At 47.3% G+C, this 24,320-nt stretch overlaps 70 non-coding genes across 70 annotated transcripts; all 70 read right to left on the bottom strand.

Annotated features, from left to right (window-relative positions):
- Positions 1 to 37: 37 nt before the first annotated feature.
- Positions 38 to 156, bottom strand: LOC145148429 (5S ribosomal RNA). The gene has a single exon (XR_013729314.1). It is a non-coding gene; the product is annotated as a 5S ribosomal RNA (ribosomal RNA).
- A 231-nt stretch (positions 157 to 387) lies between these two features.
- On the bottom strand, positions 388 to 506 carry LOC145150904 (5S ribosomal RNA). The gene has a single exon (XR_013731711.1). It is a non-coding gene; the product is annotated as a 5S ribosomal RNA (ribosomal RNA).
- A 230-nt stretch (positions 507 to 736) lies between these two features.
- On the bottom strand, positions 737 to 855 carry LOC145149178 (5S ribosomal RNA). The gene has a single exon (XR_013730033.1). It is a non-coding gene; the product is annotated as a 5S ribosomal RNA (ribosomal RNA).
- Positions 856 to 1,084: 229 nt separating this feature from the next.
- LOC145149369 (5S ribosomal RNA) lies at positions 1,085 to 1,204 on the bottom strand. Its single transcript, XR_013730228.1, has one exon. It is a non-coding gene; the product is annotated as a 5S ribosomal RNA (ribosomal RNA).
- A 230-nt stretch (positions 1,205 to 1,434) lies between these two features.
- LOC145146690 (5S ribosomal RNA) lies at positions 1,435 to 1,553 on the bottom strand. The gene has a single exon (XR_013727622.1). It is a non-coding gene; the product is annotated as a 5S ribosomal RNA (ribosomal RNA).
- Positions 1,554 to 1,782: 229 nt separating this feature from the next.
- LOC145153247 (5S ribosomal RNA) lies at positions 1,783 to 1,901 on the bottom strand. Its single transcript, XR_013733767.1, has one exon. It is a non-coding gene; the product is annotated as a 5S ribosomal RNA (ribosomal RNA).
- A 227-nt stretch (positions 1,902 to 2,128) lies between these two features.
- On the bottom strand, positions 2,129 to 2,247 carry LOC145139336 (5S ribosomal RNA). The gene has a single exon (XR_013721886.1). It is a non-coding gene; the product is annotated as a 5S ribosomal RNA (ribosomal RNA).
- Positions 2,248 to 2,476: 229 nt separating this feature from the next.
- On the bottom strand, positions 2,477 to 2,595 carry LOC145146509 (5S ribosomal RNA). Its single transcript, XR_013727451.1, has one exon. It is a non-coding gene; the product is annotated as a 5S ribosomal RNA (ribosomal RNA).
- A 229-nt stretch (positions 2,596 to 2,824) lies between these two features.
- On the bottom strand, positions 2,825 to 2,943 carry LOC145150893 (5S ribosomal RNA). The gene has a single exon (XR_013731700.1). It is a non-coding gene; the product is annotated as a 5S ribosomal RNA (ribosomal RNA).
- Positions 2,944 to 3,173: 230 nt separating this feature from the next.
- Positions 3,174 to 3,292, bottom strand: LOC145156059 (5S ribosomal RNA). The gene has a single exon (XR_013736484.1). It is a non-coding gene; the product is annotated as a 5S ribosomal RNA (ribosomal RNA).
- A 229-nt stretch (positions 3,293 to 3,521) lies between these two features.
- On the bottom strand, positions 3,522 to 3,640 carry LOC145153246 (5S ribosomal RNA). The gene has a single exon (XR_013733766.1). It is a non-coding gene; the product is annotated as a 5S ribosomal RNA (ribosomal RNA).
- A 234-nt stretch (positions 3,641 to 3,874) lies between these two features.
- LOC145150881 (5S ribosomal RNA) lies at positions 3,875 to 3,993 on the bottom strand. Its single transcript, XR_013731690.1, has one exon. It is a non-coding gene; the product is annotated as a 5S ribosomal RNA (ribosomal RNA).
- A 231-nt stretch (positions 3,994 to 4,224) lies between these two features.
- Positions 4,225 to 4,343, bottom strand: LOC145150867 (5S ribosomal RNA). The gene has a single exon (XR_013731678.1). It is a non-coding gene; the product is annotated as a 5S ribosomal RNA (ribosomal RNA).
- A 229-nt stretch (positions 4,344 to 4,572) lies between these two features.
- LOC145141537 (5S ribosomal RNA) lies at positions 4,573 to 4,691 on the bottom strand. The gene has a single exon (XR_013722737.1). It is a non-coding gene; the product is annotated as a 5S ribosomal RNA (ribosomal RNA).
- A 229-nt stretch (positions 4,692 to 4,920) lies between these two features.
- Positions 4,921 to 5,039, bottom strand: LOC145153244 (5S ribosomal RNA). Its single transcript, XR_013733764.1, has one exon. It is a non-coding gene; the product is annotated as a 5S ribosomal RNA (ribosomal RNA).
- A 228-nt stretch (positions 5,040 to 5,267) lies between these two features.
- Positions 5,268 to 5,386, bottom strand: LOC145148427 (5S ribosomal RNA). Its single transcript, XR_013729312.1, has one exon. It is a non-coding gene; the product is annotated as a 5S ribosomal RNA (ribosomal RNA).
- A 229-nt stretch (positions 5,387 to 5,615) lies between these two features.
- LOC145150855 (5S ribosomal RNA) lies at positions 5,616 to 5,734 on the bottom strand. The gene has a single exon (XR_013731670.1). It is a non-coding gene; the product is annotated as a 5S ribosomal RNA (ribosomal RNA).
- A 230-nt stretch (positions 5,735 to 5,964) lies between these two features.
- Positions 5,965 to 6,083, bottom strand: LOC145145447 (5S ribosomal RNA). The gene has a single exon (XR_013726420.1). It is a non-coding gene; the product is annotated as a 5S ribosomal RNA (ribosomal RNA).
- Positions 6,084 to 6,312: 229 nt separating this feature from the next.
- LOC145149171 (5S ribosomal RNA) lies at positions 6,313 to 6,432 on the bottom strand. Its single transcript, XR_013730026.1, has one exon. It is a non-coding gene; the product is annotated as a 5S ribosomal RNA (ribosomal RNA).
- Positions 6,433 to 6,663: 231 nt separating this feature from the next.
- Positions 6,664 to 6,782, bottom strand: LOC145145258 (5S ribosomal RNA). Its single transcript, XR_013726240.1, has one exon. It is a non-coding gene; the product is annotated as a 5S ribosomal RNA (ribosomal RNA).
- A 230-nt stretch (positions 6,783 to 7,012) lies between these two features.
- LOC145153243 (5S ribosomal RNA) lies at positions 7,013 to 7,131 on the bottom strand. Its single transcript, XR_013733763.1, has one exon. It is a non-coding gene; the product is annotated as a 5S ribosomal RNA (ribosomal RNA).
- A 227-nt stretch (positions 7,132 to 7,358) lies between these two features.
- On the bottom strand, positions 7,359 to 7,477 carry LOC145146819 (5S ribosomal RNA). Its single transcript, XR_013727746.1, has one exon. It is a non-coding gene; the product is annotated as a 5S ribosomal RNA (ribosomal RNA).
- A 231-nt stretch (positions 7,478 to 7,708) lies between these two features.
- LOC145136612 (5S ribosomal RNA) lies at positions 7,709 to 7,827 on the bottom strand. Its single transcript, XR_013720624.1, has one exon. It is a non-coding gene; the product is annotated as a 5S ribosomal RNA (ribosomal RNA).
- A 230-nt stretch (positions 7,828 to 8,057) lies between these two features.
- LOC145150844 (5S ribosomal RNA) lies at positions 8,058 to 8,176 on the bottom strand. Its single transcript, XR_013731657.1, has one exon. It is a non-coding gene; the product is annotated as a 5S ribosomal RNA (ribosomal RNA).
- A 230-nt stretch (positions 8,177 to 8,406) lies between these two features.
- LOC145143754 (5S ribosomal RNA) lies at positions 8,407 to 8,525 on the bottom strand. Its single transcript, XR_013724784.1, has one exon. It is a non-coding gene; the product is annotated as a 5S ribosomal RNA (ribosomal RNA).
- Positions 8,526 to 8,755: 230 nt separating this feature from the next.
- On the bottom strand, positions 8,756 to 8,874 carry LOC145150833 (5S ribosomal RNA). The gene has a single exon (XR_013731645.1). It is a non-coding gene; the product is annotated as a 5S ribosomal RNA (ribosomal RNA).
- Positions 8,875 to 9,103: 229 nt separating this feature from the next.
- Positions 9,104 to 9,222, bottom strand: LOC145141526 (5S ribosomal RNA). The gene has a single exon (XR_013722727.1). It is a non-coding gene; the product is annotated as a 5S ribosomal RNA (ribosomal RNA).
- Positions 9,223 to 9,451: 229 nt separating this feature from the next.
- On the bottom strand, positions 9,452 to 9,570 carry LOC145153242 (5S ribosomal RNA). Its single transcript, XR_013733762.1, has one exon. It is a non-coding gene; the product is annotated as a 5S ribosomal RNA (ribosomal RNA).
- Positions 9,571 to 9,795: 225 nt separating this feature from the next.
- LOC145148426 (5S ribosomal RNA) lies at positions 9,796 to 9,914 on the bottom strand. The gene has a single exon (XR_013729311.1). It is a non-coding gene; the product is annotated as a 5S ribosomal RNA (ribosomal RNA).
- Positions 9,915 to 10,144: 230 nt separating this feature from the next.
- LOC145150822 (5S ribosomal RNA) lies at positions 10,145 to 10,263 on the bottom strand. Its single transcript, XR_013731634.1, has one exon. It is a non-coding gene; the product is annotated as a 5S ribosomal RNA (ribosomal RNA).
- A 231-nt stretch (positions 10,264 to 10,494) lies between these two features.
- LOC145148002 (5S ribosomal RNA) lies at positions 10,495 to 10,613 on the bottom strand. The gene has a single exon (XR_013728898.1). It is a non-coding gene; the product is annotated as a 5S ribosomal RNA (ribosomal RNA).
- Positions 10,614 to 10,844: 231 nt separating this feature from the next.
- On the bottom strand, positions 10,845 to 10,964 carry LOC145147641 (5S ribosomal RNA). Its single transcript, XR_013728539.1, has one exon. It is a non-coding gene; the product is annotated as a 5S ribosomal RNA (ribosomal RNA).
- Positions 10,965 to 11,196: 232 nt separating this feature from the next.
- LOC145147458 (5S ribosomal RNA) lies at positions 11,197 to 11,315 on the bottom strand. The gene has a single exon (XR_013728361.1). It is a non-coding gene; the product is annotated as a 5S ribosomal RNA (ribosomal RNA).
- A 229-nt stretch (positions 11,316 to 11,544) lies between these two features.
- Positions 11,545 to 11,663, bottom strand: LOC145153241 (5S ribosomal RNA). The gene has a single exon (XR_013733761.1). It is a non-coding gene; the product is annotated as a 5S ribosomal RNA (ribosomal RNA).
- A 227-nt stretch (positions 11,664 to 11,890) lies between these two features.
- On the bottom strand, positions 11,891 to 12,009 carry LOC145146818 (5S ribosomal RNA). Its single transcript, XR_013727745.1, has one exon. It is a non-coding gene; the product is annotated as a 5S ribosomal RNA (ribosomal RNA).
- Positions 12,010 to 12,239: 230 nt separating this feature from the next.
- Positions 12,240 to 12,358, bottom strand: LOC145136611 (5S ribosomal RNA). Its single transcript, XR_013720609.1, has one exon. It is a non-coding gene; the product is annotated as a 5S ribosomal RNA (ribosomal RNA).
- Positions 12,359 to 12,588: 230 nt separating this feature from the next.
- On the bottom strand, positions 12,589 to 12,707 carry LOC145141289 (5S ribosomal RNA). Its single transcript, XR_013722575.1, has one exon. It is a non-coding gene; the product is annotated as a 5S ribosomal RNA (ribosomal RNA).
- Positions 12,708 to 12,938: 231 nt separating this feature from the next.
- Positions 12,939 to 13,057, bottom strand: LOC145143753 (5S ribosomal RNA). The gene has a single exon (XR_013724783.1). It is a non-coding gene; the product is annotated as a 5S ribosomal RNA (ribosomal RNA).
- A 230-nt stretch (positions 13,058 to 13,287) lies between these two features.
- Positions 13,288 to 13,406, bottom strand: LOC145143525 (5S ribosomal RNA). The gene has a single exon (XR_013724557.1). It is a non-coding gene; the product is annotated as a 5S ribosomal RNA (ribosomal RNA).
- A 230-nt stretch (positions 13,407 to 13,636) lies between these two features.
- Positions 13,637 to 13,755, bottom strand: LOC145150811 (5S ribosomal RNA). The gene has a single exon (XR_013731623.1). It is a non-coding gene; the product is annotated as a 5S ribosomal RNA (ribosomal RNA).
- Positions 13,756 to 13,985: 230 nt separating this feature from the next.
- Positions 13,986 to 14,104, bottom strand: LOC145150800 (5S ribosomal RNA). The gene has a single exon (XR_013731612.1). It is a non-coding gene; the product is annotated as a 5S ribosomal RNA (ribosomal RNA).
- Positions 14,105 to 14,335: 231 nt separating this feature from the next.
- On the bottom strand, positions 14,336 to 14,454 carry LOC145143752 (5S ribosomal RNA). Its single transcript, XR_013724782.1, has one exon. It is a non-coding gene; the product is annotated as a 5S ribosomal RNA (ribosomal RNA).
- A 230-nt stretch (positions 14,455 to 14,684) lies between these two features.
- On the bottom strand, positions 14,685 to 14,803 carry LOC145150789 (5S ribosomal RNA). Its single transcript, XR_013731601.1, has one exon. It is a non-coding gene; the product is annotated as a 5S ribosomal RNA (ribosomal RNA).
- A 231-nt stretch (positions 14,804 to 15,034) lies between these two features.
- LOC145150778 (5S ribosomal RNA) lies at positions 15,035 to 15,153 on the bottom strand. Its single transcript, XR_013731590.1, has one exon. It is a non-coding gene; the product is annotated as a 5S ribosomal RNA (ribosomal RNA).
- A 231-nt stretch (positions 15,154 to 15,384) lies between these two features.
- Positions 15,385 to 15,503, bottom strand: LOC145143751 (5S ribosomal RNA). Its single transcript, XR_013724781.1, has one exon. It is a non-coding gene; the product is annotated as a 5S ribosomal RNA (ribosomal RNA).
- Positions 15,504 to 15,733: 230 nt separating this feature from the next.
- On the bottom strand, positions 15,734 to 15,852 carry LOC145150767 (5S ribosomal RNA). Its single transcript, XR_013731577.1, has one exon. It is a non-coding gene; the product is annotated as a 5S ribosomal RNA (ribosomal RNA).
- A 230-nt stretch (positions 15,853 to 16,082) lies between these two features.
- Positions 16,083 to 16,201, bottom strand: LOC145150755 (5S ribosomal RNA). The gene has a single exon (XR_013731564.1). It is a non-coding gene; the product is annotated as a 5S ribosomal RNA (ribosomal RNA).
- Positions 16,202 to 16,431: 230 nt separating this feature from the next.
- On the bottom strand, positions 16,432 to 16,550 carry LOC145150744 (5S ribosomal RNA). The gene has a single exon (XR_013731551.1). It is a non-coding gene; the product is annotated as a 5S ribosomal RNA (ribosomal RNA).
- A 232-nt stretch (positions 16,551 to 16,782) lies between these two features.
- On the bottom strand, positions 16,783 to 16,901 carry LOC145153240 (5S ribosomal RNA). The gene has a single exon (XR_013733760.1). It is a non-coding gene; the product is annotated as a 5S ribosomal RNA (ribosomal RNA).
- A 227-nt stretch (positions 16,902 to 17,128) lies between these two features.
- Positions 17,129 to 17,247, bottom strand: LOC145150733 (5S ribosomal RNA). Its single transcript, XR_013731540.1, has one exon. It is a non-coding gene; the product is annotated as a 5S ribosomal RNA (ribosomal RNA).
- A 229-nt stretch (positions 17,248 to 17,476) lies between these two features.
- LOC145141283 (5S ribosomal RNA) lies at positions 17,477 to 17,595 on the bottom strand. Its single transcript, XR_013722574.1, has one exon. It is a non-coding gene; the product is annotated as a 5S ribosomal RNA (ribosomal RNA).
- A 223-nt stretch (positions 17,596 to 17,818) lies between these two features.
- LOC145148425 (5S ribosomal RNA) lies at positions 17,819 to 17,937 on the bottom strand. Its single transcript, XR_013729310.1, has one exon. It is a non-coding gene; the product is annotated as a 5S ribosomal RNA (ribosomal RNA).
- A 230-nt stretch (positions 17,938 to 18,167) lies between these two features.
- Positions 18,168 to 18,286, bottom strand: LOC145150721 (5S ribosomal RNA). The gene has a single exon (XR_013731529.1). It is a non-coding gene; the product is annotated as a 5S ribosomal RNA (ribosomal RNA).
- Positions 18,287 to 18,517: 231 nt separating this feature from the next.
- Positions 18,518 to 18,636, bottom strand: LOC145148001 (5S ribosomal RNA). The gene has a single exon (XR_013728897.1). It is a non-coding gene; the product is annotated as a 5S ribosomal RNA (ribosomal RNA).
- Positions 18,637 to 18,866: 230 nt separating this feature from the next.
- LOC145147640 (5S ribosomal RNA) lies at positions 18,867 to 18,986 on the bottom strand. Its single transcript, XR_013728538.1, has one exon. It is a non-coding gene; the product is annotated as a 5S ribosomal RNA (ribosomal RNA).
- A 232-nt stretch (positions 18,987 to 19,218) lies between these two features.
- On the bottom strand, positions 19,219 to 19,337 carry LOC145147954 (5S ribosomal RNA). Its single transcript, XR_013728853.1, has one exon. It is a non-coding gene; the product is annotated as a 5S ribosomal RNA (ribosomal RNA).
- Positions 19,338 to 19,566: 229 nt separating this feature from the next.
- LOC145153239 (5S ribosomal RNA) lies at positions 19,567 to 19,685 on the bottom strand. The gene has a single exon (XR_013733759.1). It is a non-coding gene; the product is annotated as a 5S ribosomal RNA (ribosomal RNA).
- A 227-nt stretch (positions 19,686 to 19,912) lies between these two features.
- Positions 19,913 to 20,031, bottom strand: LOC145146817 (5S ribosomal RNA). Its single transcript, XR_013727744.1, has one exon. It is a non-coding gene; the product is annotated as a 5S ribosomal RNA (ribosomal RNA).
- A 230-nt stretch (positions 20,032 to 20,261) lies between these two features.
- On the bottom strand, positions 20,262 to 20,380 carry LOC145136610 (5S ribosomal RNA). The gene has a single exon (XR_013720588.1). It is a non-coding gene; the product is annotated as a 5S ribosomal RNA (ribosomal RNA).
- Positions 20,381 to 20,611: 231 nt separating this feature from the next.
- On the bottom strand, positions 20,612 to 20,730 carry LOC145143658 (5S ribosomal RNA). Its single transcript, XR_013724687.1, has one exon. It is a non-coding gene; the product is annotated as a 5S ribosomal RNA (ribosomal RNA).
- A 231-nt stretch (positions 20,731 to 20,961) lies between these two features.
- LOC145143750 (5S ribosomal RNA) lies at positions 20,962 to 21,080 on the bottom strand. Its single transcript, XR_013724780.1, has one exon. It is a non-coding gene; the product is annotated as a 5S ribosomal RNA (ribosomal RNA).
- A 230-nt stretch (positions 21,081 to 21,310) lies between these two features.
- Positions 21,311 to 21,429, bottom strand: LOC145143523 (5S ribosomal RNA). The gene has a single exon (XR_013724556.1). It is a non-coding gene; the product is annotated as a 5S ribosomal RNA (ribosomal RNA).
- A 230-nt stretch (positions 21,430 to 21,659) lies between these two features.
- LOC145150710 (5S ribosomal RNA) lies at positions 21,660 to 21,778 on the bottom strand. Its single transcript, XR_013731517.1, has one exon. It is a non-coding gene; the product is annotated as a 5S ribosomal RNA (ribosomal RNA).
- Positions 21,779 to 22,008: 230 nt separating this feature from the next.
- LOC145150697 (5S ribosomal RNA) lies at positions 22,009 to 22,127 on the bottom strand. The gene has a single exon (XR_013731505.1). It is a non-coding gene; the product is annotated as a 5S ribosomal RNA (ribosomal RNA).
- A 231-nt stretch (positions 22,128 to 22,358) lies between these two features.
- Positions 22,359 to 22,477, bottom strand: LOC145143749 (5S ribosomal RNA). The gene has a single exon (XR_013724779.1). It is a non-coding gene; the product is annotated as a 5S ribosomal RNA (ribosomal RNA).
- A 232-nt stretch (positions 22,478 to 22,709) lies between these two features.
- On the bottom strand, positions 22,710 to 22,828 carry LOC145150685 (5S ribosomal RNA). Its single transcript, XR_013731493.1, has one exon. It is a non-coding gene; the product is annotated as a 5S ribosomal RNA (ribosomal RNA).
- A 231-nt stretch (positions 22,829 to 23,059) lies between these two features.
- LOC145150674 (5S ribosomal RNA) lies at positions 23,060 to 23,178 on the bottom strand. Its single transcript, XR_013731482.1, has one exon. It is a non-coding gene; the product is annotated as a 5S ribosomal RNA (ribosomal RNA).
- A 231-nt stretch (positions 23,179 to 23,409) lies between these two features.
- Positions 23,410 to 23,528, bottom strand: LOC145143747 (5S ribosomal RNA). Its single transcript, XR_013724777.1, has one exon. It is a non-coding gene; the product is annotated as a 5S ribosomal RNA (ribosomal RNA).
- Positions 23,529 to 23,758: 230 nt separating this feature from the next.
- LOC145150662 (5S ribosomal RNA) lies at positions 23,759 to 23,877 on the bottom strand. The gene has a single exon (XR_013731472.1). It is a non-coding gene; the product is annotated as a 5S ribosomal RNA (ribosomal RNA).
- A 230-nt stretch (positions 23,878 to 24,107) lies between these two features.
- LOC145150650 (5S ribosomal RNA) lies at positions 24,108 to 24,226 on the bottom strand. Its single transcript, XR_013731461.1, has one exon. It is a non-coding gene; the product is annotated as a 5S ribosomal RNA (ribosomal RNA).
- Between the last annotated feature and the right edge of the window lie 94 nt (positions 24,227 to 24,320).

The raw sequence follows: 24,320 nt of genomic DNA, 5'->3' as shown, positions 1-24,320 counted from the left end.
AAAATCTAAAAAAACGCAAACGGACAACGAAAAAGGGGGGGTGCAACACGAGGACTTCCCAGGGGGTCACCCATCCTAGTACTACGCTCGCCCAAGCACGCTTAACTGCGGAGTTCTGATGGGATCCGGTGCATTTGTGCTGGTATGATCGAACCCGAAATACTATCCATGCTTATTGCTTGTATGTCTTAAAAGACGCAGAACCTCCTTTGTTTTCGTACGCGAGGCGTGGAACCCACGTGACCGATCGGCTCCGTTCCAAAAATACGAAAACCATCAACAATGAAGCGGAGGCCACCCGAGCATAGAAATAGCAAGAAAGAAAAAAAAACAAAAAAAAAAACCGCACGTAAAATCTAAAAAAACGCAAACGGACAACGAAAAAGGGGGGTGCAACACGAGGACTTCCCAGGGGGTCACCCATCCTAGTACTACTCTCGCCCAAGCACGCTTAACTGCGGAGTTCTGATGGGATCCGGTGCATTAGTGCTGGTATGATCGCACCCGAAATACTATCCATGCTTATTGCTTGTATGTCTTAAAAGACGCAGAACCTCCTTTGTTTTCGTACGCGAGGCGTGGGACCCACGTGACCGATCGGCTCCGTTCCAAAAATACGAAGACCATGAACCATGAAACGGAGGCCACCCGAGCATAGAAATAGCAAGAAAGAAAAAAAAACAAAAAAAAAACCGCACGTAAAATCTAAAAAAACGCAAACGGACAACGAAAAAGGGGGGTGCAAGACGAGGACTTCCCAGGGGGTCACCCATCCAAGTACTACTCTCGCCCAAGCACGCTTGACTGCGGAGTTCTGATGGGATCCGGTGCATTAGTGCTGGTATGATCGCACAGGAAATACTATCCATGCTTATTGCTTGTATGTCTTAAAAGACGCAGAACCTCCTTTGTTTTCGTACGCGAGGCGTGGAACCCACGTGACCGATCGGCTCCGTTCCAAAAATACGAAAACCATCAACCATGAAGCGGAGGCCACCCGAGCATAGAAATAGCAAGAAAGAAAAAAAAACAAAAAAAAACCGCACGTAAAATCTAAAAAAACGCAAACGGACAACGAAAAAGGGGGGTGCAACACGAGGACTTCCCAGGGGGTCACCCATCCTAGTACTACTCTCGCCCAAGCACGCTTAACTGCGGAGTTTCTGATAGGATCCGGTGCATTAGTGCAGGTATGATCGCACCTGAAATACTATCCATGCTTATTGCTTGTATGTCTTAAAAGACGCAGAACCTCCTTTGTTTTCGTACGCGAGGCGTGGGACCCACGTGACCGATCGGCTCCGTTCCAAAAATACGAAGACCATGAACCATGAAACGGAGGCCACCCGAGCATAGAAATAGCAAGAAAGAAAAAAAAACAAAAAAAAAACCGCCCGTAAAATCTAAAAAAACGCAAACGGACAACGAAAAAGGGGGGTGCAACACGAGGACTTCCCAGGGGGTCACCCATCCTAGTACTACTCTCGCCCAAGCACGCTTAACTGCGGAGTTCTGATGGGATCCGGTGCATTAGAGTTGGTATGATCGCACCCGAAATACTATCCATGCTTATTGCTTGTATGTCTTAAAAGACGCAGAACTTCCTTTGTTTTCGTACGCGAGGCGTGGGACCCACGTGACCGATCAGCTCCGTTCCAAAAATACGAAGACCATCAACCATGAAGCGGAGGCCACCCGAGCATAGAAATAGCAAGAAAGAAAAAAAAACAAAAAAAAACCGCACGTAAAATCTAAAAAAACGCAAACGGACAACGAAAAAGGGGGGTGCAACACGAGGACTTCCCATGGGGTCACCCATCCTAGTACTACTCTCGCCCAAGCACGCTTAACTGCGGAGTTCTGATGGGATCCGGTGCATTAGTGCTGGTATGATCGCACCCGAAATACTGTCCATGCTTATTGCTTGTATGTCTTAAAAGACACAGAACCTCCTTTGTTTTCGTACGCGAGGCGTGGAACCCACGTGACCGATCGGCTCCGTTCCAAAAATACGAAGACCATGAACCATGAAACGGAGGCCACCCGAGCATAGAAATAGCAAGAAAAAAAAAACAAAAAAAAACCGCACGTAAAATCTAAAAAAACGCAAACGGACAACGAAAAAGGGGGGGTGCAACACGAGGACTTCCCAGGCGGTCACCCATCCTAGTACTAATCTCGCCCAAGCACGCTTAACTGCGAAGTTCTGATGGGATCCGGTGCATTAGTGCTGGTATGATCGCACCCGAAATACTATCCATGCTTATTGCTTTTATGTCTTAAAAGACGCAGAACATCCTTTGTTTTCGTACGCGAGGCGTGGAACCCACGTGACCGATCGGCTCCGTTCCAAAAATACGAAAACCATCAACCATGAAGCGGAGGCCACCCGAGCATAGAAATAGCAAGAAAGAAAAAAAAACAAAAAAAAACCGCACGTAAAATCTAAAAAAACGCAAACGGACAACGAAAAAGGGGGGTGCAACACGAGGACTTCCCAGGGGGTCACCTATCCTAGTACTACTCTCGCCCAAGTACGCTTAACTGCGGAGTTCTGATGGGATCCGGTGCATTAGTGCTGGTATGATCGCACCCGAAATACTATCCATGCTTATTGTTTGTATGTCTTAAAAGACGCAGAACCTCCTTTGTTTTCGTACGCGAGGCGTGGGACCCACGTGACCGATCGGCTCCGTTCCAAAAATACGAAGACCATGAACCATGAAACGGAGGCCACCCGAGCATAGAAATAGCAAGAAAGAAAAAAAAACAAAAAAAAACCGCACGTAAAATCTAAAAAAACGCAAACGGACAACGAAAAAGGGGGGTGCAACACGAGGACTTCCCAGGGGGTCACCCATCCTAGTACTACTCTCGCCCAAGCACGCTTAACTGCGGAGTTCTGATGGGATCCGGTGCATTAGTGCTGGTATGATCGCACCCGAAATAATATCCATGCTTATTGCTTGTATGTCTTAAAAGACGCAGAACCTCCTTTGTTTTCGTACGCGAGGCGTGGGACCCACGTGACCGATCGGCTCCGTTCCAAAAATACGAAGACCATGAACCATGAAACGGAGGCCACCCGAGCATAGAAATAGCAAGAAAGAAAAAAAAAACAAAAAAAAACCGCACGTAAAATCTAAAAAAACGCAAACGGACAACGAAAAAGGGGGGTGCAACACGAGGACTTCCCAGGGGGTCACCCATCCTAGTACTACTCTCGCCCAAGCACGCTTAACTGCGAAGTTCTGATGGGATCCGGTGCATTAGTGCTGGTATGATCGCACCCAAAATACTATCCATGCTTATTGCTTGTATGTCTTAAAAGACGCAGAAACTCCTTTGTTTTCGTACGCGAGGCGTGAGACCCACGTGACCGATCAGCTCCGTTCCAAAAATACGAAGACCATCAACCATGAAGCGGAGGCCACCCGAGCATAGAAATAGCAAGAAAGAAAAAAAAACAAAAAAAAACCGCATGTAAAATCTAAAAAAACGCAAACGGACAACGAAAAAGGGGGGTGCAACACGAGGACTTCCCATGGGGTCACCCATCCTAGTACTACTCTCGCCCAAGCACGCTTAACTGCGGAGTTCTGATGGGATCCGGTGCATTAGTGCTGGTATGATCGCACCCGAAATACTGTCCATGCTTATTGCTTGTATGTCTTAAAAGACACAGAACCTCCTTTGTTTTCGTACGCGAGGCGTGGGACCCACGTGACCGATCGGCTCCTTTCCAAAAATACGAAGACCATGAACCATGAAACGGAGGCCAACCGAGCATAGAAATAGCAAGAAAAAAAAAACAAAAAAAAACCGCACGTAAAATCTAAAAAAACGCAAACGGACAACGAAAAAGGGGGGGGGGGGGGTGCAACACGAGGACTTCCCAGGGGGTCACCCATCCTAGTACTACTCTCGCCCAAGCACGCTTAACTGCGGAGTTCTGATGGGATCCGGTGCATTAGTGCTGGTATGATCGCACCCGAAATACTATCCATGGTTATTGCTTGTATATCTTAAAAGACGCAGAACCTCCTTTGTTTTCGTACGCGAGGCGTGGGACCCACGTGACCGATCGGCTCCGTTCCAAAAATACGAAGACCATGAACCATGAAACGGAGGCCACCCGAGCATAGAAATAGCAAGAAAGAAAAAAAAAACAAAAAAAAAACCGCACGTAAAATCTAAAAAAACGCAAACGGACAACGAAAAAGGGGGGTGCAACACGAGGACTTCCCAGGGGGTCACCCATCCTAGTACTACTCTCGCCCAAGCACGCTTAACTGCGGAGTTCTGATGGGATCCGGTGCATTAGTGCTGGTATGATCGCACCCGAAATAATATCCATGCTTATTGCTTGTATGTCTTAAAAGACGCAGAACCTCCTTTGTTTTCGTACGCGAGGCGTGGAACCCACGTGACCGATCGGCTCCGTTCCAAAAATACGAAGACCATGAACCATGAAACGGAGGCCACCCGAGCATAGAAATAGCAAGAAAGAAAAAAAAACAAAAAAAAACCGCACGTAAAATCTAAAAAAACGCAAACGGACAACGAAAAAGGGGGGTGCAACACGAGGACTTCCCAGGGGGTCACCCATCCTAGTACTACTCTCGCCCAAGCACGCTTAACTGCGGAGTTCTGATGGGATCCGGTGCATTAGTGTTGGTATGATCGCACCCAAAATACTATCCATGCTTATTGCTTGTATGTCTTAAAAGACGCAGAAACTCCTTTGTTTTCGTACGCGAGGCGTGGGACCCACGTGACCGATCAGCTCCGTTCCAAAAATACGAAGACCATCAACCATGAAGCGGAGGCCACCCGAGCATAGAAATAGCAAGAAAGAAAAAAAAACAAAAAAAAACCGCACGTAAAATCTAAAAAAACGCAAACGGACAACGAAAAAGGGGGGTGCAACACGAGGACTTCCCATGGGGTCACCCATCCTAGTACTACTCTCGCCCAAGCACGCTTAACTGCGGAGTTCTGATGGGATCCGGTGCATTAGTGCTGGTATGATCGCACCCGAAATACTGCCCATGCTTATTGCTTGTATGTCTTAAAAGACACAGAACCTCCTTTGTTTTCGTACGCGAGGCGTGGGACCCACGTGACCGATCGGCTCCGTTCCAAAAATACGAAGACCATGAACCATGAAACGGAGGCCACCCGAGCATAGAAATAGCAACAAAAAAAAAAACAAAAAAAAACAGCACGTAAAATCTAAAAAAACGCAAACGGACAACGAAAAAGGGGGGGTGCAACACGAGGACTTCCCAGGGGGTCACCCATCCTAGTACTACGCTCGCCCAAGCACGCTTAACTGCGGAGTTCTGATGGGATCCGGTGCATTTGTGCTGGTATGATCGAACCCGAAATACTATCCATGCTTATTGCTTTTATGTCTTAAAAGACGCAGAACCTCCTTTGTTTTCGTACGCGAGGCGTGGAACCCACGTGACCGATCGGCTCCGTTCCAAAAATACGAAAACCATCAACCATGAAGCGGAGGCCACCCGAGCATAGAAATAGCAAGAAAGAAAAAAAAACAAAAAAAAACCGCACGTAAAATCTAAAAAAACGCAAACGGACAACGAAAAAGGGGGGTGCAACACGAGGACTTCCCAGGGGGTCACCCATCCTAGTACTACTCTCGCCCAAGCACGCTTAACTGCGGAGTTCTGATGGGATCCGGTGCATTAGTGCTGGTATGATCGCACCCGAAATACTATCCATGCTTATTGCTTGTATGTCTTAAAAGACGCAGAACCTCCTTTGTTTTCGTACGCGAGGCGTGGGACCCACGTGACCGATCGGCTCCGTTCCAAAAATACGAAGACCATGAACCATGAAACGGAGGCCACCCGAGCATAGAAATAGCAAGAAAGAAAAAAAAACAAAAAAAAAACCGCACGTAAAATCTAAAAAAACGCAAACGGACAACGAAAAAGGGGGGTGCAAGACGAGGACTTCCCAGGGGGTCACCCATCCAAGTACTACTCTCGCCCAAGCACGCTTGACTGCGGAGTTCTGATGGGATCCGGTGCATTAGTGCTGGTATGATCGCACCCGAAATACTATCCATGCTTATTGCTTGTATGTCTTAAAAGACGCAGAACCTCCTTTGTTTTCGTACGCGAGGCGTGGAACCCACGTGACCGATCGGCTCCGTTCCAAAAATACGAAAACCATCAACCATGAAGCGGAGGCCACCCGAGCATAGAAATAGCAAGAAAGAAAAAAAAACAAAAAAAAACCGCACGTAAAATCTAAAAAAACGCAAACGGACAACGAAAAAGGGGGGTGCAACACGAGGACTTCCCAGGGGGTCACCCATCCTAATACTACTCTCGCCCAAGCACGCTTAACTGCGGAGTTTCTGATAGGATCCGGTGCATTAGTGCTGGTATGATCGCACCCGAAATACTATCCATGCTTATTGCTTGTATGTCTTAAAAGACGCAGAACCTCCTTTGTTTTCGTACGCGAGGCGTGGGACCCACGTGACCGATCGGCTCCGTTCCAAAAATACGAAGACCATGAACCATGAAACGGAGGCCACCCGAGCATAGAAATAGCAAGAAAGAAAAAAAAAACAAAAAAAAAACCGCACGTAAAATCTAAAAAAACGCAAACGGACAACGAAAAAGGGGGGTGCAACACGAGGACTTCCCAGGGGGTCACCCATCCTAGTACTACTCTCGCCCAAGCACGCTTAACTGCGGAGTTCTGATGGGATCCGGTGCATTAGTGTTGGTATGATCACACCCGAAATACTATCCATGCTTATTGCTTGTATGTCTTAAAAGACGCAGAACCTCCTTTGTTTTCGTACGCGAGGCGTGGGACCCACGTGACCGATCAGCTCCGTTCCAAAAATACGAAGACCATCAACCATGAAGCGGAGGCCACCCGAGCATAGAAATAGCAAGAAAGAAAAAAAAAACAAAAAAAAACCGCACGTAAAATCTAAAAAAACGCAAACGGACAACGAAAAAGGGGGGTGCAACACGAGGACTTCCCATGGGGTCACCCATCCTAGTACTACTCTCGCCCAAGCACGCTTAACTGCGGAGTTCTGATGGGATCCGGTGCATTAGTGCTGGTATGATCGCACCCGAAATACTGTCCATGCTTATTGCTTGTATGTCTTAAAAGACACAGAACCTCCTTTGTTTTCGTACGCGAGGCGTGGAACCCACGTGACCGATCGGCTCCGTTCCAAAAATACGAAGACCATGAACCATGAAACGGAGGCCACCCGAGCATAGAAATAGCAAGAAAAAAAAAACAAAAAAAAACCGCACGTAAAATCTAAAAAAACGCAAACGGACAACGAAAAAGGGGGGGTGCAACACGAGGACTTCCCAGGCGGTCACCCATCCTAGTACTACTCTCGCCCAAGCACGCTTAACTGCGAAGTTCTGATGGGATCCGGTGCATTAGTGTTGGTATGATCGCACCCGAAATACTATCCATGCTTATTGCTTTTATGTCTTAAAAGACGCAGAACATCCTTTGTTTTCGTACGCGAGGCGTGGAACCCACGTGACCGATCGGCTCCGTTCCAAAAATACGAAAACCATCAACCATGAAGCGGAGGCCACCCGAGCATAGAAATAGCAAGAAAGAAAAAAAAAACAAAAAAAAAACCGCACGTAAAATCTAAAAAAACGCAAACGGACAACGAAAAAGGGGGGTGCAACACGAGGACTTCCCAGGGGGTCACCCATCCTAGTACTACTCTCGCCCAAGTACGCTTAACTGCGGAGTTCTGATGGGATCCGGTGCATTAGTGCTGGTATGATCGCACCCGAAATACTATCCATGCTTATTGCTTTTATGTCTTAAAAGACGCAGAACCTCCTTTGTTTTCGTACGCGAGGCGTGGGACCCACGTGACCGATCGGCTCCGTTCCAAAAATACGAAGACCATGAACCATGAAACGGAGGCCACCCGAGCATAGAAATAGCAAGAAAGAAAAAAAAACAAAAAAAAAACCGCACGTAAAATCTAAAAAAACGCAAACGGACAACGAAAAAGGGGGGTGCAACACGAGGACTTCCCAGGGGGTCACCCATCCTAGTACTACTCTCGCCCAAGCACGCTTAACTGCGGAGTTCTGATGGGATCCGGTGCATTAGTGCTGGTATGATCGCACCCGAAATAATATCCATGCTTATTGCTTGTATGTCTTAAAAGACGCAGAACCTCCTTTGTTTTCGTACGCGAGGCGTGGGACCCACGTGACCGATCGGCTCCGTTCCAAAAATACGAAGACCATGAACCATGAAACGGAGGCCACCCGAGCATAGAAATAGCAAGAAAGAAAAAAAAAATAAAAAAAAACCGCACGTAAAATCTAAAAAAACGCAAACGGACAACGAAAAAGGGGGGTGCAACACGAGGACTTCCCAGGGGGTCACCCATCCTAGTACTACTCTCGCCCAAGCACGCTTAACTGCGGGGTTCTGATGGGATCCGGTGCATTAGTGCTGGTATGATCGCACCCGAAATACTATCCATGCTTATTGCTTTTATGTCTTAAAAGACGCAGAACCTCCTTTGTTTTCGTACGCGAAGCGTGGAACCCACGTGACCGATCGGCTCCGTTTCAAAAATACGAAAACCATCAACAATGAAGCGGAGGCCACCCGAGCATAGAAATAGCAAGAAAGAAAAAAAAAACAAAAAAAAACCGCACGTAAAATCTAAAAAAACGCAAACGGACAACGAAAAAAGGGGGTGCAACACGAGGACTTCCCAGGGGGTCACCCATCCTAGTACTACTCTCGCCCAAGCACGCTTAACTGCGGAGTTCTGATGGGATCCGGTGCATTAGTGCTGGTATGATCGCACCCGAAATAATATCCATGCTTATTGCTTGTATGTCTTAAAAGACGCAGAACCTCCTTTGTTTTCGTACGCGAGGCGTGGGACCCACGTGACCGATCGGCTCCGTTCCAAAAATACGAAGACCATGAACCATGAAACGGAGGCCACCCGAGCATAGAAATAGCAAGAAAGAAAAAAAAACAAAAAAAAACCGCACGTAAAATCTAAAAAAACGCAAACGGACAACGAAAAAGGGGGGTGCAACACGAGGACTTCCCAGGGGGTCACCCATCCTAGTACTACTCTCGCCCAAGCACGCTTAACTGCGGAGTTCTGATGGGATCCGGTGCATTAGTGTTGGTATGATCGCACCCAAAATACTATCCATGCTTATTGCTTGTATGTCTTAAAAGACGCAGAAACTCCTTTGTTTTCGTACGCGAGGCGTGGGACCCACGTGACCGATCAGCTCCGTTCCAAAAATACGAAGACCATCAACCATGAAGCGGAGGCCACCCGAGCATAGAAATAGCAAGAAAGAAAAAAAAACAAAAAAAAACCGCACGTAAAATCTAAAAAAACGCAAACGGACAACGAAAAAAGGGGGTGCAACACGAGGACTTCCCATGGGGTCACCCATCCTAGTACTACTCTCGCCCAAGCACGCTTAACTGCGGAGTTCTGATGGGATCCGGTGCATTAGTGCTGGTATGATCGCACCCGAAATACTGCCCATGCTTATTGCTTGTATGTCTTAAAAGACACAGAACCTCCTTTGTTTTCGTACGCGAGGCGTGGGACCCACGTGACCGATCGGCTCCGTTCCAAAAATACGAAGACCATGAACCATGAAACGGAGGCCACCCGAGCATAGAAATAGCAACAAAAAAAAACAAAAAAAAACAGCACGTAAAATCTAAAAAAACGCAAACGGACAACGAAAAAGGGGGGTGCAACACGAGGACTTCCCAGGGGGTCACCCATCCTAGTACTACGCTCGCCCAAGCACGCTTAACTGCGGAGTTCTGATGGGATCCGGTGCATTTGTGCTGGTATGATCGAACCCGAAATACTATCCATGCTTATTGCTTTTATGTCTTAAAAGACGCAGAACCTCCTTTGTTTTCGTACGCGAGGCGTGGAACCCACGTGACCGATCGGCTCCGTTCCAAAAATACGAAAACCATCAACCATGAAGCGGAGGCCACCCGAGCATAGAAATAGCAAGAAAGAAAAAAAAAACAAAAAAAAACCGCACGTAAAATCTAAAAAAACGCAAACGGACAACGAAAAAGGGGGGTGCAACACGAGGACTTCCCAGGGGGTCACCCATCCTAGTACTACTCTCGCCCAAGCACGCTTAACTGCGGAGTTCTGATGGGATCCGGTGCATTAGTGCTGGTATGATCGCACCCGAAATACTATCCATGCTTATTGCTTGTATGTCTTAAAAGATGCAGAACCTCCTTTGTTTTCGTACGCGAGGCGTGGGACCCACGTGACCGATCGGCTCCGTTCCAAAAATACGAAGACCATGAACCATGAAACGGAGGCCACCCGAGCATAGAAATAGCAAGAAAGAAAAAAAAAACAAAAAAAAAACCGCACGTAAAATCTAAAAAAACGCAAACGGACAACGAAAAAGGGGGGTGCAAGACGAGGACTTCCCAGGGGGTCACCCATCCAAGTACTACTCTCGCCCAAGCACGCTTGACTGCGAAGTTCTGATGGGATCCGGTGCATTAGTGCTGGTATGATCGCACCCGAAATACTATCCATGCTTATTGCTTGTATGTCTTAAAAGACGCAGAACCTCCTTTGTTTTCGTACGCGAGGCGTGGAACCCACGTGACCGATCGGCTCCGTTCCAAAAATACGAAAACCATCAACCATGAAGCGGAGGCCACCCGAGCATAGAAATAGCAAGAAAGAAAAAAAAAAACAAAAAAAAACCGCACGTAAAATCTAAAAAAACGCAAACGGACAACGAAAAAGGGGGGTGCAACACGAGGACTTCCCAGGGGGTCACCCATCCTAGTACTACTCTCGCCCAAGCACGCTTAACTGCGGAGTTTCTGATAGGATCCGGTGCATTAGTGCTGGTATGATCGCACCCGAAATACTATCCATGCTTATTGCTTGTATGTTTTAAAAGACGCAGAACCTCCTTTGTTTTCGTACGCGAGGCGTGGGACCCACGTGACCGATCGGCTCCGTTCCAAAAATACGAAGACCATGAACCATGAAACGGAGGCCACCCGAGCATAGAAATAGCAAGAAAGAAAAAAAAAACAAAAAAAAAAACCGCACGTAAAATCTAAAAAAACGCAAACGGACAACGAAAAAGGGGGGTGCAACACGAGGACTTCCCAGGGGGTCACCCATCCTAGTACTACTCTCGCCCAAGCACGCTTAACTGCAGAGTTCTGATGGGATCCGGTGCATTAGTGTTGGTATGATCACACCCGAAATACTATCCATGCTTATTGCTTGTATGTCTTAAAAGTCGCAGAACCTCCTTTGTTTTCGTACGCGAGGCGTGGGACCCACGTGACCGATCAGCTCCGTTCCAAAAATACGAAGACCATCAACCATGAAGCGGAGGCCACCCGAGCATAGAAATAGCAAGAAAGAAAAAAAAACAAAAAAAAACCGCACGTAAAATCTAAAAAAACGCAAACGGACAACGAAAAAGGGGGGTGCAACACGAGGACTTCCCATGGGGTCACCCATCCTAGTACTACTCTCGCCCAAGCACGCTTAACTGCGGAGTTCTGATGGGATCCGGTGCATTAGTGCTGGTATGATCGCACCCGAAATACTGTCCATGCTTATTGCTTGTATGTCTTAAAAGACACAGAACCTCCTTTGTTTTCGTACGCGAGGCGTGGAACCCACGTGACCGATCGGCTCCGTTCCAAAAATACGAAGACCATGAACCATGAAACGGAGGCCACCCGAGCATAGAAATAGCAAGAAAAAAAAAACAAAAAAAAACCGCACGTAAAATCTAAAAAAACGCAAACGGACAACGAAAAAGGGGGGGTGCAACACGAGGACTTCCCAGGCGGTCACCCATCCTAGTACTACTCTCGCCCAAGCACGCTTAACTGCGAAGTTCTGATGGGATCCGGTGCATTAGTGTTGGTATGATCGCACCCGAAATACTATCCATGCTTATTGCTTTTATGTCTTAAAAGACGCAGAACATCCTTTGTTTTCGTACGCGAGGCGTGGAACCCACGTGACCGATCGGCTCCGTTCCAAAAATACGAAAACCATCAACAATGAAGCGGAGGCCACCCGAGCATAGAAATAGCAAGAAAGAAAAAAAAAACAAAAAAAAACCGCACGTAAAATCTAAAAAAACGCAAACGGACAACGAAAAAGGGGGGTGCAACACGAGGACTTCCCAGGGGGTCACCCATCCTAGTACTACTCTCGCCCAAGTACGCTTAACTGCGGAGTTCTGATGGGATCCGGTGCATTAGTGCTGGTATGATCGCACCCGAAATACTATCCATGCTTATTGCTTGTATGTCTTAAAAGACGCAGAACCTCCTTTGTTTTCGTACGCGAGGCGTGGGACCCACGTGACCGATCGGCTCCGTTCCAAAAATACGAAGACCATGAACCATGAAACGGAGGCCACCCGAGCATAGAAATAGCAAGAAAGAAAAAAAAACAAAAAAAAAACCGCACGTAAAATCTAAAAAAACGCAAACGGACAACGAAAAAGGGGGGTGCAACACGAGGACTTCCCAGGGGGTCACCCATCCTAGTACTACTCTCGCCCAAGCACGCTTAACTGTGGAGTTCTGATGGGATCCGGTGCATTAGTGCTGGTATAATCGCACCCGAAATAATATCCATGCTTATTGCTTGTATGTCTTAAAAGACGCAGAACCTCCTTTGTTTTCGTACGCGAGGCGTGGGACCCACGTGACCGATCGGCTCCGTTCCAAAAATACGAAGACCATGAACCATGAAACGGAGGCCACCCGAGCATAGAAATAGCAAGAAAGAAAAAAAAAACAAAAAAAAACCGCACGTAAAATCTAAAAAAACGCAAACGGACAACGAAAAAGGGGGGGTGCAACACGAGGACTTCCCAGGGGGTCACCCATCCTAGTACTACTCTCGCCCAAGCACGCTTAACTGCGGGGTTCTGATGGGATCCGGTGCATTAGTGCTGGTATGATCGCACCCGAAATACTATCCATGCTTATTGCTTTTATGTCTTAAAAGACGCAGAACCTCCTTTGTTTTCGTACGCGAGGCGTGGAACCCACGTGACCGATCGGCTCCGTTTCAAAAATACGAAAACCATCAACAATGAAGCGGAGGCCACCCGAGCATAGAAATAGCAAGAAAGAAAAAAAAAACAAAAAAAAACCGCACGTAAAATCTAAAAAAACGCAAACGGACAACGAAAAAAGGGGGTGCAACACGAGGACTTCCCAGGGGGTCACCCATCCTAGTACTACTCTCGCCCAAGCACGCCTAACTGCGGAGTTCTGATGGGATCCGGTGCATTAGTGCTGGTATGATCGCACCCGAAATACTATCCATGCTTATTGCTTGTATGTCTTAAAAGACGCAGAACCTCCTTTGTTTTCGTACGCGAGGCGTGGGACCCACGTGACCGATCGGCTCCGTTCCAAAAATACGAAGACCATGAACCATGAAACGGAGGCCACCCGAGCATAGAAATAGCAAGAAAGAAAAAAAAACAAAAAAAAAACCGCACGTAAAATCTAAAAAAACGCAAACGGACAACGAAAAAGGGGGGTGCAACACGAGGACTTCCCAGGGGGTCACCCATCCTAGTACTACTCTCGCCCAAGCACGCTTAACTGCGGAGTTCTGATGGGATCCGGTGCATTAGTGCTGGTATGATCGCACCCGAAATAATATCCATGCTTATTGCTTGTATGTCTTAAAAGACGCAGAACCTCCTTTGTTTTCGTACGCGAGGCGTGGGACCCACGTGACCGATCGGCTCCGTTCCAAAAATACGAAGACCATGAACCATGAAACGGAGGCCACCCGAGCATAGAAATAGCAAGAAAGAAAAAAAAACAAAAAAAAAACCGCACGTAAAATCTAAAAAAACGCAAACGGACAACGAAAAAGGGGGGTGCAACACGAGGACTTCCCAGGGGGTCACCCATCCTAGTACTACTCTCGCCCAAGCACGCTTAACTGCGGAGTTCTGATGGGATCCGGTGCATTAGTGCTGGTATGATCGCACCCGAAATAATATCCATGCTTATTGCTTGTATGTCTTAAAAGACGCAGAACCTCCTTTGTTTTCGTACGCGAGGCGTGGGACCCACGTGACCGATCGGCTCCGTTCCAAAAATACGAAGACCATGAACCATGAAACGGAGGCCACCCGAGCATAGAAATAGCAAGAAAGAAAAAAAAAACAAAAAAAAACCGCACGTAAAATCTAAAAAAACGCAAACGGACAACGAAAAAGGGGGGGTGCAACACGAGGACTTCCCAGGGGGTCACCCATCCTAGTACTACTCTCGCCCAAGCACGCTTAACTGCGGGGTTCTGATGGGATCCGGTGCATTAGTGCTGGTATGATCGCACCCGAAATACTATCCATGCTTATTGCTTTTATGTCTTAAAAGACGCAGAACCTCCTTTGTTTTCGTACGCGAGGCGTGGAACCCACGTGACCGATCGGCTCCGTTTCAAAAATACGAAAACCATCAACAATGAAGCGGAGGCCACCCGAGCATAGAAATAGCAAGAAAGAAAAAAAAAACAAAAAAAAACCGCACGTAAAATCTAAAAAAACGCAAACGGACAACGAAAAAAGGGGGTGCAACACGAGGACTTCCCAGGGGGTCACCCATCCTAGTACTACTCTCGCCCAAGCACGCTTAACTGCGGAGTTCTGATGGGATCCGGTGCATTAGTGCTGGTATGATCGCACCCGAAATAATATCCATGCTTATTGCTTGTATGTCTTAAAAGACGCAGAACCTCCTTTGTTTTCGTACGCGAGGCGTGGGACCCACGTGACCGATCGGCTCCGTTCCAAAAATACGAAAACCATGAACCATGAAACGGAGGCCACCCGAGCATAGAAATAGCAAGAAAGAAAAAAAAACAAAAAAAAAAACCGCACGTAAAATCTAAAAAAACGCAAACGGACAACGAAAAAGGGGGGTGCAACACGAGGACTTCCCAGGGGGTCACCCATCCTAGTACTACTCTCGCCCAAGCACGCTTAACTGCGGAGTTCTGATGGGATCCGGTGCATTAGTGCTGGTATGATCGCACCCGAAATAATATCCATGCTTATTGCTTGTATGTCTTAAAAGACGCAGAACCTCCTTTGTTTTCGTACGCGAGGCGTGGGACCCACGTGACCGATCGGCTCCGTTCCAAAAATACGAAGACCATGAACCATGAAACGGAGGCCACCCGAGCATAGAAATAGCAAGAAAGAAAAAAAAAACAAAAAAAAACCGCACGTAAAATCTAAAAAAACGCAAACGGACAACGAAAAAGGGGGGGTGCAACACGAGGACTTCCCAGGGGGTCACCCATCCTAGTACTACTCTCGCCCAAGCACGCTTAACTGCGGGGTTCTGATGGGATCCGGTGCATTAGTGCTGGTATGATCGCACCCGAAATACTATCCATGCTTATTGCTTTTATGTCTTAAAAGACGCAGAACCTCCTTTGTTTTCGTACGCGAGGCGTGGAACCCACGTGACCGATCGGCTCCGTTTCAAAAATACGAAAACCATCAACAATGAAGCGGAGGCCACCCGAGCATAGAAATAGCAAGAAAGAAAAAAAAAACAAAAAAAAACCGCACGTAAAATCTAAAAAAACGCAAACGGACAACGAAAAAAGGGGGTGCAACACGAGGACTTCCCAGGGGGTCACCCATCCTAGTACTACTCTCGCCCAAGCACGCTTAACTGCGGAGTTCTGATGGGATCCGGTGCATTAGTGCTGGTATGATCGCACCCGAAATACTATCCATGCTTATTGCTTGTATGTCTTAAAAGACGCAGAACCTCCTTTGTTTTCGTACGCGAGGCGTGGGACCCACGTGACCGATCGGCTCCGTTCCAAAAATACGAAGACCATGAACCATGAAACGGAGGCCACCCGAGCATAGAAATAGCAAGAAAGAAAAAAAAACAAAAAAAAAACCGCACGTAAAATCTAAAAAAACGCAAACGGACAACGAAAAAGGGGGGTGCAACACGAGGACTTCCCAGGGGGTCACCCATCCTAGTACTACTCTCGCCCAAGCACGCTTAACTGCGGAGTTCTGATGGGATCCGGTGCATTAGTGCTGGTATGATCGCACCCGAAATAATATCCATGCTTATTGCTTGTATGTCTTAAAAGACGCAGAACCTCCTTTGTTTTCGTACGCGAGGCGTGGGACCCACGTGACCGATCGGCTCCGTTCCAAAAATACGAAGACCATGAACCATGAAACGGAGGCCACCCGAGCATAGAAATAGCAAGAAAGAAAAAAAAAACAAAAAAAAACCGCACGTAAAATCTAAAAAAACGCAAACGGACAACGAAAAAGGGGGGTGCAACACGAGGACTTCCCAGGGGGTCACCCATCCTAGTACTACTCTCGCCCAAGCACGCTTAACTGCGGAGTTCTGATGGGATCCGGTGCATTAGTGCTGGTATGATCGCACCCAAAATACTATCCATGCTTATTGCTTGTATGTCTTAAAAGACGCAGAAACTCCTTTGTTTTCGTACGCGAGGCGTGAGACCCACGTGACCGATCAGCTCCGTTCCAAAAATACGAAGACCATCAACCATGAAGCGGAGGCCACCCGAGCATAGAAATAGCAAGAAAGAAAAAAAAACAAAAAAAAAAAACCGCATGTAAAATCTAAAAAAACGCAAACGGACAACGAAAAAGGGGGGTGCAACACGAGGACTTCCCATGGGGTCACCCATCCTAGTACTACTCTCGCCCAAGCACGCTTAACTGCGGAGTTCTGATGGGATCCGGTGCATTAGTGCTGGTATGATCGCACCCGAAATACTGTCCATGCTTATTGCTTGTATGTCTTAAAAGACACAGAACCTCCTTTGTTTTCGTACGCGAGGCGTGGGACCCACGTGACCGATCGGCTCCTTTCCAAAAATACGAAGACCATGAACCATGAAACGGAGGCCACCCGAGCATAGAAATAGGAAGAAAAAAAAAACAAAAAAAAACCGCACGTAAAATCTAAAAAAACGCAAACGGACAACGAAAAAGGGGGGGTGCAACACGAGGACTTCCCAGGGGGTCACCCATCCTAGTACTACTCTCGCCCAAGCACGCTTAACTGCGGAGTTCTGATGGGATCCGGTGCATTAGTGCTGGTATGATCGCACCCGAAATACTATCCATGCTTATTGCTTTTATGTCTTAAAAGACGCAGAACCTCCTTTGTTTTCGTACGCGAGGCGTGGAACCCACGTGACCGATTGGCTCCGTTCCAAAAATACGAAAACCATCAACCATGAAGCGGAGGCCACCCGAGCATAGAAATAGCAAGAAAGAAAAAAAAACAAAAAAAAACCGCACGTAAAATCTAAAAAAACGCAAACAGACAACGAAAAAGGGGGATGCAACACGAGGACTTCCCATGGGGTCACCCATCCTAGTACTACTCCCGCCCAAGCACGCTTAACTGCGGAGTTCTGATGGGATCCAGTGCATTAGTGCTGGTATGATCGCACCCGAAATACTGTCAATGCTTAGTGCTTGTATGTCTTAAAAGACACAGAACCTCCTTTGTTTTCGTACGCGAGGCGTGGGACCTACGTGACTGATCGGCTCCGTTCCAAAAATACGAAGACCATGAACCATGAAACGGAGGCCACCCGAGCATAGAAATAGCAAGAAAAAAAACAAAAAAAAACCGCACGTAAAATCTAAAAAAATGCAAACGGACAACGAAAAAGGGGGTGCAACACGAGGACTTCCCAGGGGGTCACCCATCCTAGTACTACGCTCGCCCAAGCACGCTTAACTGCGGAGTTCTGATGGGATCCGGTGCATTTGTGCTGGTATGATCGAACCCGAAATACTATCCATGCTTATTGCTTTTATGTCTTAAAAGACGCAGAACCTCCTTTGTTTTCGTACGCGAGGCGTGGAACCCACGTGACCGATCGGCTCCGTTCCAAAAATACGAAAACCATCAACCATGAAGCGGAGGCCACCCGAGCATAGAAATAGCAAGAAAGAAAAAAAAAACAAAAAAAAACCGCACGTAAAATCTAAAAAAACGCAAACGGACAACGAAAAAGGGGGGTGCAACACGAGGACTTCCCAGGGGGTCACCCATCCTAGTACTACTCTCGCCCAAGCACGCTTAACTGCGGAGTTCTGATGGGATCCGGTGCATTAGTGCTGGTATGATCGCACCCGAAATACTATCCATGCTTATTGCTTGTATGTCTTAAAAGATGCAGAACCTCCTTTGTTTTCGTACGCGAGGCGTGGGACCCACGTGACCGATCGGCTCCGTTCCAAAAATACGAAGACCATGAACCATGAAACGGAGGCCACCCGAGCATAGAAATAGCAAGAAAGAAAAAAAAAACAAAAAAAAAACCGCACGTAAAATCTAAAAAAACGCAAACGGACAACGAAAAAGGGGGGTGCAAGACGAGGACTTCCCAGGGGGTCACCCATCCAAGTACTACTCTCGCCCAAGCACGCTTGACTGCGAAGTTCTGATGGGATCCGGTGCATTAGTGCTGGTATGATCGCACCCGAAATACTATCCATGCTTATTGCTTGTATGTCTTAAAAGACGCAGAACCTCCTTTGTTTTCGTACGCGAGGCGTGGAACCCACGTGACCGATCGGCTCCGTTCCAAAAATACGAAAACCATCAACCATGAAGCGGAGGCCACCCGAGCATAGAAATAGCAAGAAAGAAAAAAAAAACAAAAAAAAACCGCACGTAAAATCTAAAAAAACGCAAACGGACAACGAAAAAGGGGGGTGCAACACGAGGACTTCCCAGGGGGTCACCCATCCTAGTACTACTCTCGCCCAAGCACGCTTAACTGCGGAGTTTCTGATAGGATCCGGTGCATTAGTGCTGGTATGATCGCACCCGAAATACTATCCATGCTTATTGCTTGTATGTTTTAAAAGACGCAGAACCTCCTTTGTTTTCGTACGCGAGGCGTGGGACCCACGTGACCGATCGGCTCCGTTCCAAAAATACGAAGACCATGAACCATGAAACGGAGGCCACCCGAGCATAGAAATAGCAAGAAAGAAAAAAAAAACAAAAAAAAAAACCGCACGTAAAATCTAAAAAAACGCAAACGGACAACGAAAAAGGGGGGTGCAACACGAGGACTTCCCAGGGGGTCACCCATCCTAGTACTACTCTCGCCCAACCACGCTTAACTGCAGAGTTCTGATGGGATCCGGTGCATTAGTGTTGGTATGATCACACCCGAAATACTATCCATGCTTATTGCTTGTATGTCTTAAAAGTCGCAGAACCTCCTTTGTTTTCGTACGCGAGGCGTGGGACCCACGTGACCGATCAGCTCCGTTCCAAAAATACGAAGACCATCAACCATGAAGCGGAGGCCACCCGAGCATAGAAATAGCAAGAAAGAAAAAAAAACAAAAAAAAACCGCACGTAAAATCTAAAAAAACGCAAACGGACAACGAAAAAGGGGGGTGCAACACGAGGACTTCCCATGGGGTCACCCATCCTAGTACTACTCTCGCCCAAGCACGCTTAACTGCGGAGTTCTGATGGGATCCGGTGCATTAGTGCTGGTATGATCGCACCCGAAATACTGTCCATGCTTATTGCTTGTATGTCTTAAAAGACACAGAACCTCCTTTGTTTTCGTACGCGAGGCGTGGAACCCACGTGACCGATCGGCTCCGTTCCAAAAATACGAAGACCATGAACCATGAAACGGAGGCCACCCGAGCATAGAAATAGCAAGAAAAAAAAAACAAAAAAAAACCGCACGTAAAATCTAAAAAAACGCAAACGGACAACGAAAAAGGGGGGGTGCAACACGAGGACTTCCCAGGCGGTCACCCATCCTAGTACTACTCTCGCCCAAGCACGCTTAACTGCGAAGTTCTGATGGGATCCGGTGCATTAGTGTTGGTATGATCGCACCCGAAATACTATCCATGCTTATTGCTTTTATGTCTTAAAAGACGCAGAACATCCTTTGTTTTCGTACGCGAGGCGTGGAACCCACGTGACCGATCGGCTCCGTTCCAAAAATACGAAAACCATCAACAATGAAGCGGAGGCCACCCGAGCATAGAAATAGCAAGAAAGAAAAAAAAAACAAAAAAAAACCGCACGTAAAATCTAAAAAAACGCAAACGGACAACGAAAAAGGGGGGTGCAACACGAGGACTTCCCAGGGGGTCACCCATCCTAGTACTACTCTCGCCCAAGTACGCTTAACTGCGGAGTTCTGATGGGATCCGGTGCATTAGTGCTGGTATGATCGCACCCGAAATACTATCCATGCTTATTGCTTGTATGTCTTAAAAGACGCAGAACCTCCTTTGTTTTCGTACGCGAGGCGTGGGACCCACGTGACCGATCGGCTCCGTTCCAAAAATACGAAGACCATGAACCATGAAACGGAGGCCACCCGAGCATAGAAATAGCAAGAAAGAAAAAAAAAACAAAAAAAAAACCGCACGTAAAATCTAAAAAAACGCAAACGGACAACGAAAAAGGCGGGTGCAACACGAGGACTTCCCAGGGGGTCACCCATCCTAGTACTACTCTCGCCCAAGCACGCTTAACTGTGGAGTTCTGATGGGATCCGGTGCATTAGTGCTGGTATGATCGCACCCGAAATAATATCCATGCTTATTGCTTGTATGTCTTAAAAGACGCAGAACCTCCTTTGTTTTCGTACGCGAGGCGTGGGACCCACGTGACCGATCGGCTCCGTTCCAAAAATACGAAGACCATGAACCATGAAACGGAGGCCACCCGAGCATAGAAATAGCAAGAAAGAAAAAAAAAACAAAAAAAAACCGCACGTAAAATCTAAAAAAACGCAAACGGACAACGAAAAAGGGGGGGTGCAACACGAGGACTTCCCAGGGGGTCACCCATCCTAGTACTACTCTCGCCCAAGCACGCTTAACTGCGGGGTTCTGATGGGATCCGGTGCATTAGTGCTGGTATGATCGCACCCGAAATACTATCCATGCTTATTGCTTTTATGTCTTAAAAGACGCAGAACCTCCTTTGTTTTCGTACGCGAGGCGTGGAACCCACGTGACCGATCGGCTCCGTTTCAAAAATACGAAAACCATCAACAATGAAGCGGAGGCCACCCGAGCATAGAAATAGCAAGAAAGAAAAAAAAAACAAAAAAAAACCGCACGTAAAATCTAAAAAAACGCAAACGGACAACGAAAAAAGGGGGTGCAACACGAGGACTTCCCAGGGGGTCACCCATCCTAGTACTACTCTCGCCCAAGCACGCCTAACTGCGGAGTTCTGATGGGATCCGGTGCATTAGTGCTGGTATGATCGCACCCGAAATACTATCCATGCTTATTGCTTGTATGTCTTAAAAGACGCAGAACCTCCTTTGTTTTCGTACGCGAGGCGTGGGACCCACGTGACCGATCGGCTCCGTTCCAAAAATACGAAGACCATGAACCATGAAACGGAGGCCACCCGAGCATAGAAATAGCAAGAAAGAAAAAAAAACAAAAAAAAAACCGCACGTAAAATCTAAAAAAACGCAAACGGACAACGAAAAAGGGGGGTGCAACACGAGGACTTCCCAGGGGGTCACCCATCCTAGTACTACTCTCGCCCAAGCACGCTTAACTGCGGAGTTCTGATGGGATCCGGTGCATTAGTGCTGGTATGATCGCACCCGAAATAATATCCATGCTTATTGCTTGTATGTCTTAAAAGACGCAGAACCTCCTTTGTTTTCGTACGCGAGGCGTGGGACCCACGTGACCGATCGGCTCCGTTCCAAAAATACGAAGACCATGAACCATGAAACGGAGGCCACCCGAGCATAGAAATAGCAAGAAAGAAAAAAAAACAAAAAAAAAACCGCACGTAAAATCTAAAAAAACGCAAACGGACAACGAAAAAGGGGGGTGCAACACGAGGACTTCCCAGGGGGTCACCCATCCTAGTACTACTCTCGCCCAAGCACGCTTAACTGCGGAGTTCTGATGGGATCCGGTGCATTAGTGCTGGTATGATCGCACCCGAAATAATATCCATGCTTATTGCTTGTATGTCTTAAAAGACGCAGAACCTCCTTTGTTTTCGTACGCGAGGCGTGGGACCCACGTGACCGATCGGCTCCGTTCCAAAAATACGAAGACCATGAACCATGAAACGGAGGCCACCCGAGCATAGAAATAGCAAGAAAGAAAAAAAAAACAAAAAAAAACCGCACGTAAAATCTAAAAAAACGCAAACGGACAACGAAAAAGGGGGGGTGCAACACGAGGACTTCCCAGGGGGTCACCCATCCTAGTACTACTCTCGCCCAAGCACGCTTAACTGCGGGGTTCTGATGGGATCCGGTGCATTAGTGCTGGTATGATCGCACCCGAAATACTATCCATGCTTATTGCTTTTATGTCTTAAAAGACGCAGAACCTCCTTTGTTTTCGTACGCGAGGCGTGGAACCCACGTGACCGATCGGCTCCGTTTCAAAAATACGAAAACCATCAACAATGAAGCGGAGGCCACCCGAGCATAGAAATAGCAAGAAAGAAAAAAAAAACAAAAAAAAAAACCGCACGTAAAATCTAAAAAAACGCAAACGGACAACGAAAAAAGGGGGTGCAACACGAGGACTTCCCAGGGGGTCACCCATCCTAGTACTACTCTCGCCCAAGCACGCTTAACTGCGGAGTTCTGATGGGATCCGGTGCATTAGTGCTGGTATGATCGCACCCGAAATAATATCCATGCTTATTGCTTGTATGTCTTAAAAGACGCAGAACCTCCTTTGTTTTCGTACGCGAGGCGTGGGACCCACGTGACCGATCGGCTCCGTTCCAAAAATACGAAAACCATGAACCATGAAACGGAGGCCACCCGAGCATAGAAATAGCAAGAAAGAAAAAAAAACAAAAAAAAAAACCGCACGTAAAATCTAAAAAAACGCAAACGGACAACGAAAAAGGGGGGTGCAACACGAGGACTTCCCAGGGGGTCACCCATCCTAGTACTACTCTCGCCCAAGCACGCTTAACTGCGGAGTTCTGATGGGATCCGGTGCATTAGTGCTGGTATGATCGCACCCGAAATAATATCCATGCTTATTGCTTGTATGTCTTAAAAGACGCAGAACCTCCTTTGTTTTCGTACGCGAGGCGTGGGACCCACGTGACCGATCGGCTCCGTTCCAAAAATACGAAGACCATGAACCATGAAACGGAGGCCACCCGAGCATAGAAATAGCAAGAAAGAAAAAAAAAACAAAAAAAAACCGCACGTAAAATCTAAAAAAACGCAAACGGACAACGAAAAAGGGGGGGTGCAACACGAGGACTTCCCAGGGGGTCACCCATCCTAGTACTACTCTCGCCCAAGCACGCTTAACTGCGGGGTTCTGATGGGATCCGGTGCATTAGTGCTGGTATGATCGCACCCGAAATACTATCCATGCTTATTGCTTTTATGTCTTAAAAGACGCAGAACCTCCTTTGTTTTCGTACGCGAGGCGTGGAACCCACGTGACCGATCGGCTCCGTTTCAAAAATACGAAAACCATCAACAATGAAGCGGAGGCCACCCGAGCATAGAAATAGCAAGAAAGAAAAAAAAAACAAAAAAAAACCGCACGTAAAATCTAAAAAAACGCAAACGGACAACGAAAAAAGGGGGTGCAACACGAGGACTTCCCAGGGGGTCACCCATCCTAGTACTACTCTCGCCCAAGCACGCTTAACTGCGGAGTTCTGATGGGATCCGGTGCATTAGTGCTGGTATGATCGCACCCGAAATACTATCCATGCTTATTGCTTGTATGTCTTAAAAGACGCAGAACCTCCTTTGTTTTCGTACGCGAGGCGTGGGACCCACGTGACCGATCGGCTCCGTTCCAAAAATACGAAGACCATGAACCATGAAACGGAGGCCACCCGAGCATAGAAATAGCAAGAAAGAAAAAAAAACAAAAAAAAAACCGCACGTAAAATCTAAAAAAACGCAAACGGACAACGAAAAAGGGGGGTGCAACACGAGGACTTCCCAGGGGGTCACCCATCCTAGTACTACTCTCGCCCAAGCACGCTTAACTGCGGAGTTCTGATGGGATCCGGTGCATTAGTGCTGGTATGATCGCACCCGAAATAATATCCATGCTTATTGCTTGTATGTCTTAAAAGACGCAGAACCTCCTTTGTTTTCGTACGCGAGGCGTGGGACCCACGTGACCGATCG

The sequence above is a fragment of the Lactuca virosa genome, chromosome 1 (genome assembly GCF_052849685.1).
Source record: "Lactuca virosa cultivar CGN04683 chromosome 1, Lactuca_virosa_CGN04683_v6, whole genome shotgun sequence".
NCBI lineage: Eukaryota > Viridiplantae > Streptophyta > Magnoliopsida > Asterales > Asteraceae > Lactuca > Lactuca virosa.
The sequence above is the reverse complement of the archived record's forward strand: the minus strand, read 5'-3'. Positions and strand labels throughout refer to the sequence as shown.